Here is a 12,565-nt window from a genome sequence, read left to right as displayed (position 1 = left end):
AAGCAAGCAAACCAAGATTGGGAGTTTTTGAAGATGAGAAAAAGAAGTGGTGTAATCGAGCTTCGTTTCTGGTCATTTCCTTACAAAAAACAGCATTACAAATTGCTCTAACCAGGAACTAGAACCACTATTGGCTGTGGTATGTTAAAAATATATTTTTTTTAGTTTATACTTAAGTTTCAGCAATGTGATTTCCTGTTACTGTGTTTTTTCTTCCTATCTGTAGTGGACACTGAGATAAGCCTCTAACCAGATCATTCTTCAATAAAGGATGTGTTGTTCCATCTGTTGGGACTACTCTAGACAGACAGCCTCCAGCTGTCAGCCTCTTCAGGGTCTGCCTCAGCTCCAGAGAAGCCTTGCCAAGGTCACGCTTCTTCCCTGGGTGGTTTGCACCCAGTGTCTGATCCATGCAGTAGAATAAAGGCCTGGCCATCTCAGCTCAATTTGGGTTTGCTCCATCACTCTCTGTAGGGTCAACAGAGACTTCCACTGGGCCTGTATCTCAGCTGAACTTTTCCTTCTGCTCAGTCTTGCTTCTTTCCCCTCCTTTCTATACAGGTTGAATCTAAAGACACTCCTGAATAAACATCCTGCACACTAAATTCTGTCCCATGGTCTCCTACCCAGGGAACTAAACTGAAACACTCTAATTTTTTTCTTTTTTACTTTCCTGTATCACATTGGGTACTGTGGCTTCATGAAATGACAGGCCAGTAAAGAACTGACTTCAATAATAGGAGGTTGGTGATAGACAGAGAGAACCCTATCAGAATCACTCAGGCCTAGTATGGCCATAGGGAATCTGATAAGCTCTAAACTATAATAATAAACTTCGTACCTTTAAGGGGCCATGTAAAATAAATGAACTAATATTAGCAGAGCACTGATATTATGCCAGACATTGTACTACACATTCTTACATCTATTTTCTCATTTAATCCTCATTAAGAATCAGATGTAAGTAATGTTTTCTCCAGTTTACAAATAAGGGAGCTGAGGATGAATGGGTTAGTGAACCAAAACTCAAATACAGATCATCAAACTCCAATTTAGAGCCTAAATTTCAGCTTAGGTCTCATCTGAATCTAGAGCCTAAAAGTACTTTCCCCAATTGTGTATTAGATAGAGATTGAGTCTGGCTGAATGCAACAAAATCCAAACAACAATGACTTAAACAGATATGATTTGTTATTCTCAAGTTATGAAAGTCCTAAGTTAAGTGGTACTGAAATTGGTTAGAGCTGAGATTCCAAATATGTTGGTTTTTCCCTTATGTCCCCTTCTAGCATTGAAAATGCATTTCAAGAAAGAAAAATAGAGAGTCTAATGGGTGTAAATACTTGTATTGGCTCACTTAATCCATTTAAAAAGCAGTGACTTCTGCTTACATATCATTGGCCAGAGCTGTGCCACAAGGCACCCCTGATTGCAATGAAGTTTGAGAAATATATTTTGTAATGTAAGCTAGGCCAATTGACAGCCTAAATAAAGTTAGAGTTTAGTTTGTAAGAAAGAAAGAGAGAATGACTATTAACTAGGTAACTAGTTTCCATACCTGATTATTCATCTCATGTATTTCTAAGTTTTGGTTTCTCTGGGAAATCGACTCAGAGATGAAAATTTGTGTGCTTTTTAAGAGAGTGCTCTTGTAAATAACACATGTAAGAAAATATGAGAGAACTTGAAGAATAATACATATGCAATAGAGACGAGTTGAAACTGGGATTGCCCCCAAAGATGTCTCAAATTTAGGCAAGAGGATTGGCCTTGTACCCTGCATCAGTTAGTCATTGAATGCTGGTTGACCCTGGGAAGGAGGTGTAAATTTGAAGGAGTCAGCCATTTCAGTCAAAGGTAATTCCTGGGACAGACACAGCTCTGAACTGTCAGCAACCAACACTCCAGGGAAATAAGTGCTTCAGATCTGAAGAGAAAATTTGGACAGCATATCTCAACATCCAGAACCCCTGACTCATAATAAGTTGACCATCACATATTGAAGTACAGACTCTCCATGCTGATCTCACAGAATGTGTTACACACAGTGGCAAGGGAGGCAAAAAATGATGGCAAAAAATCCAAGATACACTAGTTTTCATGTAAATGTTAGATTACTTTTTGCAAAACTCTCAATGCTAATGATTATTCTCACTCTAAATAAGCATGTAGTACCAACAAAAACTGGGCTTTAATGAATGCATGGTATCTATTAATTAATTGATAACTTCCTAGGAAGGAAAACAAGTAGCAAACCCAATCAGCATTTTTATGTTCTCAAACTACAAAATTGTTGATATAGAGAAATGCACAATATTTTTGCAGCTTATGAAGATAATCTCTTAAAAATGCAAATAGTCCCAATGTAGACCTTATATAAATTTTAAAAGTTACCCTATTTAGGCAGAAGCAGCCCTGAGCTAAGATGATCAGCTTGGAAGATTCAGATTTTGTTAGCCTACACATCTTTGTCTGCCATTTGTACGAGGGCCCAATAAAAACTTTCTACACTTCTGATTTCAACTAATCCTAAAAACTGCATTAGCTAGTTATGATGAAGGGTATTATCATTCTATTTCATGAATGAGATGGATTGGATTGTTTAAAGATTTACCTGAGGTTACATGGTCAGTAATTGTCATAGCCTGGACACAAACCCTAAAATTCTGATGCTAATCCCAGTGTTTTTTCCTAAGAGACTATGTGATCCTTTTGTAGCAGGTATCAACCATAGAAGAATTGTCTAAAACAGTGATTAAAACAATGGCTGTGATAGGTAGGACTTAAGGAAATAGGCACCTACAGAGAAACTTAATAGGAGAAACAGGTTTGTGTGCTAAAACTACTAATAAATTATAAAACTAATATACTGTATAAAGAATAAATGCACTGCCTAGAGAATAAATAGTCATAGCTAAATATTTTAAAATCTTAAAACCTTTGAGTTGTGCTGTACTTATCTTTAAAATATGTGTATGAGTCCTACCCATAGGAATCAGACAAAAATAATAAATTAAACACATGGAAATTAGAAAAAAACAAATAAAATTGTCATATTTTCCAGATTACAAGATACTATATAGAGAGAACCCTAAAGATTCCACCAAAAACTACTAGAACTCATAAATGAATTCAGTGAAGCAGCGAGATACAAAATAAGTATTCAGAAATCAGTTGTATTTTTATATACCAATAATGAAATATCAGAAAGAGAAACTAAGAAAACAACCATATTTACAATTGCATCAAAAAATAAAATAAAATACCTAGGAATACATTTAACCAAGGAAGTAAAAGAACTGTTTTTTTTCAAAAACTATATAATTTCATCAACCAATTTAATAAGAAAAGCTTTTTTATTGTTGTTCAAGTGCAGTTGTCTCCATTTCCCCTCCCCCCCCCAGCCCCACCTCCCACCCTCAATCCTAACTAACTCCCTTTGGCTTTGTGCATGTGTCCTTTATACAAATTCCTTGATGGCCCTTCCCCTTTCTCCCCCCTCCCATTATTCCTTCCCTTCTCCCCTCTGGCTATAACCAGAAACATTGAAAAAAAGAACTGTACTTGAAAAATTATAAGGCATTGAAGAAAGAAGTGCAAGAAGATACAAATAAATGGAAGCATATACGAAGCTTATAGATAGGGAGAATTAACACTGTTAAAATATCCATACTACCCAAAGCAATCTATAGATGCAATACAATTCCTATCAAAATACCAATGGCATTTTTCACTAGAACTAGAAGAAATAACCCAAAAATTTATATGGAACCACAAAAGATCCCAAATAACCACATCAGTCTTGAAAAGGAAGACTAAAGAAAGCATCACTTCACCAAAGATATATGGATAGCAAATAAGCACATGAAAAGATATTCAACATCATCAGTTATGAGGGCAGCAGAAATTAAGACTACAAAAAGATATCATTACATACCAGAATGGCTAATTTACAAAAAATTATAATACCAAGTGCTAACAAGGGTGTGTTGCTGGCAGAAATGCAAAATAGTCCTGTCACGTTGGAAAAGTTTTGCATTTTCTTATAAAGCTAATCATACACTTAACCAGATGACCTAACAATCCCAATTCTAGTTACTTATCCAAAAGAAATAAAAATTTAGCCCTGGCTGGTGTGGCTCAGTGGACTGAGTGCTGACCTGCAAACCAAAGTGTTGCCAGTTGGATTTCCAGTCTAGGGCACATGCCTAGATTACAGGCCAGGTCCCCAGTAGGGGGCGTACGAGAGGCAACCACACATTGATGTTTCCCTCCCTCTCTTTCGAGTGGATCCAAAAACTATGGTACATTTACACAATGGAATTCTACGCAGCAGAGAGAAAGAAGGAGCTTATACCCTTTGCAACAGCATGGATGGAACTGGAGAGCATTATGCTAAGTGAAATAAGCCAGGTGGTGAGGGACAAATACCATATGATCTCACCTTTAACTGGAACATAATCAACAGAAGAAAAGAGAAAACAAAATATGACCAGAGACATTGAAGTTAAGGACAATCTAACAATAGCCAGGGGGGAGTGGGGTGGGGACAGTGGGAAGAGGGGATTACAGGAACTACTATAAAGGACACATGGACAAAATCAAGGGTGTGGGTGGAGGTGGGGGAGGGAGGTGGGTTCAGCTGGGGTGGGTGGAGGGATGGGGAGAAAAGGCATACAAATGTAATTGAATAACAATAAAAATTTTTAGAAAAAAGAAAGCATCACACTATCTGATATCAAACTATACACGAGACTATGATAATCAAAGCAGCATGGTATTGGCATAAATATAAACACATAGATCATTGGAACAGAATAGATAGCTTAGAAATAAACCCACACCTTTGTGGTCAATTAATATGTGAGAATGGAAGCAAGAACAAAAGTGAGGTAAAGACAGTCTGTTCAGTAAATGGTGTTGAGAAAATTGGACAGATACATGCAGAAAAAACAAACTAGACCACCTTTTCACACCTGTACAAGAATAAACTCAAAATGGATTAAAGACTTAAATGTGAGATACTAAACCATTACACTACTAGAAGAAAACACCTTTTCTAGTAAAGCCTCTGATATTTCTCTTAGTATTTTTTTCTGATACATCAGAAAAAAACAGGCAGTAAAACCTCTGATATTTCTTTTAGCAATTTTTTTTATATATCTTCTTGAGCAAAGTAAACAAAATAAAAAATAAACAAATGGGACTACATAAAACTAAAAAAAATGTGTACAACAAAGGAAATCATCAACAAAACAAAAATACTACTAAATAAGAAATCATATTTGCAATGACATATTTTTATATTGAAACCACTATTTTATTATTATATTTTTCCACATTATTTTATTGTTATTCAAGTACAGTTGTCTCCATTTCCCCTCACCATTTCCCTTTATCCCAGCCATCTCCATTTCCTACCCTTGATCTTATTCCCCTTTGGTTTTGTCTATGTGTCCTTTATACTTGTTTTTGAAAACCCTTCCTCCTCTCCCCGCCATTATCCCCTCCTACCTCCACTCTGGTTACTATCAGTTTGTTCTTAATTTCAATGTCTCATTTGACAAAGGGTTAATATTCAAAATTTATTTTTTAAAAACTCAGACAACTCAACACCAAAAATAATAAAAACAAACAATCCAATTAAAAGTGGGGTGTGTACCCAATAAACTCTTCTGCAAAGAGGACACAGAGATGGTCAAAAGACATGTGAAAAGTGCTCAACGTCACTAATCATCAGAGAAATGCAAATTAAATCCCCAATGAAATATGATCTCACATGTGTTAGAAGGGCTATTATCAATAAATCAACAAACAACAAGTGCTGGCGAGGATGTGGGTAAAAGAAAACCCTTGTGTACTGTTGTTGGTAATGCAGATTGGTGGAGTCACTGTGGAAAACAGTGTGGAGGTCCTCAAAAAAATTGAAAATGGAACTGCCTTATAACCCAGCAATTCTACTTTTGAGTACATATCCAAAGAAACCCAAAACACTCATTGGAAAGGATATATGCACCTCTATGTTTATTGAAGCATTATTTACAGTAGCCAAGATATCAAAGCAATCCAAGTGCCCATGAATACACTAGTCAATTAAAAAAAAAAAACAAAAAAACAGTGGTACATATACACAATGGAGTATTATTCAACTCTAAAAAGAATGAAATTTTACCTTTTGTGACAGTATGGATGCTAAGTGAAATGAGTCAGAGAAAGACAAATACCATATGATTTAATTTATATGTGGAATCTAAAGAACAAAATAAATGAATAAACAAAACTGAAACAGATTCATAGATAGAAATAACAGATTGATGGTTGCCAGAGGGAAGGGAGTTTGGGGGACTGGGTGAAAAAGGTGAAGGGAGTAAGAGGTACTAATTGGTAGTTACAAAATAGTCATGAGGATGTAAATTACAGTGTAGAGAATTATGGTCAGTAATATTGTAATAAGAAAGTATCATAAGAGGTAGAAACTTGAAATATCAGGCAAATCACTTCATAAAGCATATGATTGTCTAATCACTATGCCGTATACCTGAAACTTAAACAAAATAACATTGAATGTAAGTTATAAGTGAAAAATAAAATAAAATGTGTATCTGTGTCTGTGTGTATATACAGATCTATTCATTCCCAGATTATTCTATTTTTCTAACAAACAAATGTTGGAGAGGATGTGGAGAAAAGGGAACCCTAGTGCACTGTTGGTGGGAATGCAGACTGGTGCAGCCACTGTGGAAAACAGTATGGAATTTCCTCAGAAAATTAAAAATGGAACTGCCTTTTGACGCTGCAATACTACTTTTGGGATTATACTCTAAGGATACTGAAACACTAATTCAAAAGAACCTATGCACCCCAATGTTCATAGCAGCACAGTTTACATTAGCCAAGTGTTGTAAGCAACCTAAATGCCCATCAGCAAATGAGTGGATCAAAAAACTGTGCTACATTTACACAATGGAATACTACGTGGCAGAAAGAAAGAAGTAGCTCGTACCCTTCGTGACAGCATGGATGGAACTGGAAAACATTATGCTAAGTGAAATAAGCTAGGCGGTAAGAGACAAATACCATATGATCTCACCTATAAGTGGAACCTAATCAACGAAACAAACAAGCAAGTAAAATACAACCAGAGACATTGACATAAAGAACAAACTGACAGTAACCAGAAAGGAGAGGGGAGAAGGGTAATAGGGGATAACAGGAGAAGGGCCATCAAGGAACATGTATAAAGGACATGTGGACCAAGCCAGAGGAGGTAGGTTTGAGGGTGGGAGGCAGAGATGGGTGGGGAAGGGGGGTGTGGTGGGGTGAAAATGGAGACAACTATACTTGAACAAAAAGAAAAAAAGAAAGGGGATTGAAAATGGTTTATAAGGATATATGAACTATAAGAAAACATGATAAATTGAAAACAGAAGTTTAAAAAAGAAAATTAGAACAGATATAAAATAGAACTAAGAAAAAGGTTTAAAGATAGACAATAAATTTGGCCCTCAGATTTTTAGCAGTTGAAGTTAGAAAGGAAACTTGGTTCTTCATACAGTTACAGTATCAAATGAATTTAAAAGGCTAATTTGTCAGGAATAATACTCCTAAAGTTCTTCAAAAGTAGAGCACATTATCCCAATAGGTGTAACTACAATTTATACATAGTTTACTAGAGTCTTATAACATGTATTTTTTTTTACTCAGGTTGCAAAAGGAAGGTGCTGACTATAAAAAATTTCTAAAATACATAAAAACTTATTAAAGCAAATAAAAATTGTTTACCATATAGAGATAGCCACTTTTAATACTATAGTTTTACAATCTCTGTATATATATGCTTATGCGTGAATATATACACATTTATAAATATATACACACATTTGTATTTTATAAATATATCTTAATATATGTGTTACAAATATATATTTCATAATATTTTATAATATTCATATATTATATAATTTACAATATAAACTGCATTATATGATATCTTAAAAATTGGGTTCATGATATTTAAAAAATTGGGTCATTTATTAGTATGCTTTGGATATTTCCTCATGCTATTTATCTTTTATGGTATATTTATAAGTGAAATACTATGTAGTCATCAAAAATTATGTTAAAATTTATTTCACTAAACTTACATGGCTGGACATGTAAGTATATATTTTCTCTATCATGAATAAAACTATACCTAATCATTTTATTGAATTCTTATTATTTCCTTATGATCAGCTGCTCAAAAAAGAATAAGCAAGGTAAAAAGACATAAGCTTTTTTTTAATGTAGTACATAATTTATTTTTTATTTTTTATTTTTATTTTTTATTAATTTTTATTGTTATTCAATTACAGTTGTATGCCTTTTCTCCCCATCCCTTCACCCCACCCCAGCTGAACCCACCTCCCTCCCCCACCTCCACCCTCCCCCTTGATTTGGTCCATATGTCCTTTATAACGGTTCCTGTAATCCCCTCTCCTCACTGTCCCCACCCCACTCCCCCCTAGCTATTGTTAGATTGTCCTTAACTTCAATGTCTCTGGTCATATTTTGTTTTCTCTTTTCTTCTGTTGATTATGTTCCAGTTAAAGGTGAGATCATATGGTATTTGTCCCTCACCACCTGGCTTATTTCACTTAGCATAATGCTCTCCAGTTTCATCCATGCTGTTGCAAAGGGTATAAGCTCCTTCCTTCTCTCTGCTGCTTAGAATTCCATTGTGTAAATGTACCATAGTTTTTGGATCCACTCATTTGCTGATGGGCACTTAGGTTGCTTCCAGTACTTGGCTATTGTAAATTGTGCTATGAACATTGGGGTGCACAGGTTCTTTTGGATTGGTGTTTTAGGGTTCTTAGGGTATAATCCCAGCAGTGGAATTGCTGGGTCAAAGGGCAGTTCCATTTTTAGTTTTCTGAGGAAATTCCATACTGTTTTCCACAGTGGCTGCCCTGCGCACAGGCCCAAAGCCGGGGATCGGCCGCGCAACCCGATAGGCCTGGCTGTCCCTGGGCAACCACACCTAAAAGCACCGGTTCTGAACAATTCCCACCTAGCCCCTGTGCACAGAGCCCTGCAGGGCCTACTGGCTCTCTAGGACTAAGGCAGAACACCCAGCAGAGGGGAGCTGCAGGGCTAGGGGAGACTGCATTCCCCGGAAAGACTCGACCCAGTAGGGGGCTGAACTACCCCATAGCAGCACCCAGAGCCCCTAGCATCTAAGACAGGAAAGACCAAGAAGGGGGAGTGTGAGTTGCCCCTAATTGGTGCAACTCAAGGACAGCACAACTGGTGAACTAAAGACATAAACTTTTTATAATTTATATTCACACACATAACTACCCTCTGGGAAAGTGATATCAATTTCTACTTATTTAAAAATGTATGAGAAATTAAGTTGACTTCCAAAGTGTCATAGTGAGAACCTTGGCAAATCTGTTTTCCCATAAAAGCAAAGGAAATACCGACAAATCAATCCAAAGCAAGTACTTAAAACTCGGAACATTGACCAAAGGCATAGAACATACTAAAAAGTGTTTATTCAAGAAACAATATTGAATCTTGGAAATGACAATGGGGGCTGTGTCATTTTAATTTGAGTCTTCTCCCATTCCCCCACCCCCAACTCATTTGGTAGCCATGAAAAGCTCAATCTTTCAGCCAATAGAGAAGTGACCTCTTTTGGAGCTCTTTTAAAAGCCCTTCCCCAGAGTGTAGTCAATATTTTCATGAGACCCATAGCTCTGTGTAAAAGTTCCAGTTCCATAGTATTGGTGCTATTTTATCTGATTCAGAACTAACTTATGTAAAACAAGCCATATTTCCAGGGTGTCACTGAAAATAATAGCAATCAGCCAGAATTATTAACATTGCAGCTAACACTGTGATTTCAATTGGGACAGACAATGTGGTTTATGCTGAACACATGCTTTCCTTCTGGGACTCAGGCATTTGGGTGCATACTAGTCAAACACTATCTACCTGACAAGTCTCCAATAAAAACCTTGGGCACTGACTTTCTAATTGTTTCTCTGACGGACACCATTTCACATGTGTTATCATGATTTGCTGTTGGAATAATTATATGTGTCATCCACTGGGAGAGGACTTGTGGAAGCTTGGAAGGCCTGATCTCCCCTGGACTTCATCCTATGCACCTTACTTCACTTTGGTGACTTTACTTCGTATCCTAATGATAAAAAAAAAAAAAAAATCATAGCCATGAGTATGACTATATGAGTCCTGTGACACCTAGCAAATTGTCAAAATTTCTGGTGATCTTGTGGACCCTGAACAATGTCTCAATCAACTTGTAAAAAACATGAGAATATTTTTTTCTTTTTAGTTGTATTTTCCCCTTACAAATTAGTCCCTTTATATCTCCCTCCTGACAGCAATCACCTCAATGATGTCCATGTCAATGAGACCTTTTTCCTCAATCCTTCCACACCTCCACCCCCCACTAGCCGTCATCTTGTTCTCCATCTATGAGTCTGTCCCCATTTTCCTTGTTAGTTCAGTTTGTTAGATTCCACATATGAGTGAAATCATCTGGTATTTGTCTTTCTCTGACTGCCTTATTTCACTTAGCATAATGTTCTCCAGATCCATCCATACTGTCGCAAAGGGTAAAATTTTCTCCTTTTATGTGGTCAAGTAGTATTCCATTGTGTAAATGTCCCATAGTTGTTTCATCCACTCATCTACTGATGGGCACTTGGGCTGTTTCCATATCTTGGTGATTGTAAATAATGCTGCAATGAACATAGGGGTGTTTATGTTCTTTCAAATTAGTGTTTTGGGTTCCTTTGGATATATTCTCAGAAGTGGGATCTCTGGGTCAAAAGGCATATCCACTTTTTTTTTTAATTTTTATTGTTATTCAATTACAGTTGTATGCCTTTTCTCCCCATCCCTCCACCCCACCCCAGGTGAAAAAAATAAGGAATGCTTCACGAATTTGCGTGTCATCCTTGCGCAGGGGCCATGCTAATCTTCTCTGTATCATTCCAATTTTAGTATATGTGCTGCCGAAGCGAGCACGCATATCCACTTTTAACTCTTGAGGTATCTCTATACTGCTTTCCACAATGCCTGTACCAATCTACATTCCCACCAACAATGCAAAAGTGTTCCCCTTTCTGCACATCCTTGTCAGCACTTGTTGTTTGTTGATTTATTGATGATAACCATTCTGACAGGTGTGAGATGGTATGGCATTAGGGTTTTAAGTTGCATTTCACTGACAGTTAGTGACATTGAGCATCTTTTCCCACATCTATTGAGGCCATCTATATGTCCTCTTTGGAGAAGTGTCTATTCAGGTCCTTCACCCATTTTTTAATTGTGTTTTTGGGGGTTTTTAGTGTTGAATTTTGTAAGTTCTTTATAAATTTTGGATATTAACCCCTTATCAGATGTATTGGTGAATATGATCTCACATTCTGCAGATTGACTTTTTATTTTGTTGATGATTCCCTTTGCTATGCAAAAATTTTTTAGCTTGATGTGCTCCCATTTGTTTATTCTTTGTTTGGTTTTCCTTCCCTGGGGAGATATATCTGATAAAATATTGCAACAAGCAATGTCCAAGACTTTGCTGCCAATGTTTCCTTCTATGATTTTTATGGGTTTGGGTCTAAAATTTAAGTCCTTGATCTATCTTAAATTTATTATTGTGTGTTCTAAGAAGGTAGTATAGTTTCATTTTTCTGCACTATTCTGTCCAATACACCCAACACCATTTATTGAAAAGACTATCTGTAGCCAATTGTATGTGCTTGCTTCCTCTGTCAAATATTAATTGACTATAAAAGTGTGGGTTTATTTCTGGGCTTTCTATTCTATTCCATTCATCTATGTGCCTGCTTTTATGCCAGTACCATGCTGTTTTGATTACTATGGCCTTATAGTATAGTTTGATATTTGGTACTGTGATTCCTCCAACTTTCTTCTTCTTTCTCAGGATTGCTGTTGTTATGCAGGACCTTTTGTGGTTCCATATAAAGTTTTGAAATATTTTTTCTTGTTCTGTGAAATACGTCATTGGAATCTTGATAGGAATAGCATTGAATCTATATATTGCTTTGGGTAGTGTGGACATTTTAATGATGTTAATTCATCTTGTCTATGAACATGGTATGTGCTTCCACTTATTTGTACCTTCTTCAATTTCTTTCTTCAGTGTCTTGTAATTTTCTGAGTACAAGTCTTCTACATCCTTGGTTAGGTTTATTCCTAGGTATTTTATTCTCCTTTGTATAATTGTGAATGGGATCGTTTCTTAATTTCCCTTTCTGTTAGTTCATTATTAGCATATAAAATGCAACTGAATTCTGGATATTAATTTTGCATCCTGCTATTTAGTTGAATTCATTTATCAGATCTAGGAATTTATTGGTGGAATCTTTGAGGTTCTCTATGTACAGTATCATGTCCTCTGCAAGTAATGACAGTTTCACTTCTTCCTTTCCAATTTGTATGCTTTTTATTTCTTCTTCTTGTATGATTGCTGTGGCTAGGACTTCCAGTATTATGTTGAAAAGAGAGGTGAAAGTGGACATCC

At 36.3% G+C, this 12,565-nt stretch overlaps 1 non-coding gene across 1 annotated transcript; it reads right to left on the bottom strand.

Annotated features, from left to right (window-relative positions):
* Nucleotides 1-10,936: 10,936 nt before the first annotated feature.
* Nucleotides 10,937-11,043, bottom strand: LOC112322528 (U6 spliceosomal RNA). Its single transcript, XR_002976643.2, has one exon. It is a non-coding gene; the product is annotated as a U6 spliceosomal RNA (small nuclear RNA).
* Between the last annotated feature and the right edge of the window lie 1,522 nt (nucleotides 11,044-12,565).

The sequence above is a fragment of the Desmodus rotundus genome, chromosome X, assembly GCF_022682495.2.
Source record: "Desmodus rotundus isolate HL8 chromosome X, HLdesRot8A.1, whole genome shotgun sequence".
Classification (NCBI taxonomy): Eukaryota; Metazoa; Chordata; class Mammalia; order Chiroptera; family Phyllostomidae; genus Desmodus; species Desmodus rotundus.
The sequence above is the reverse complement of the archived record's forward strand: the minus strand, read 5'-3'. Positions and strand labels throughout refer to the sequence as shown.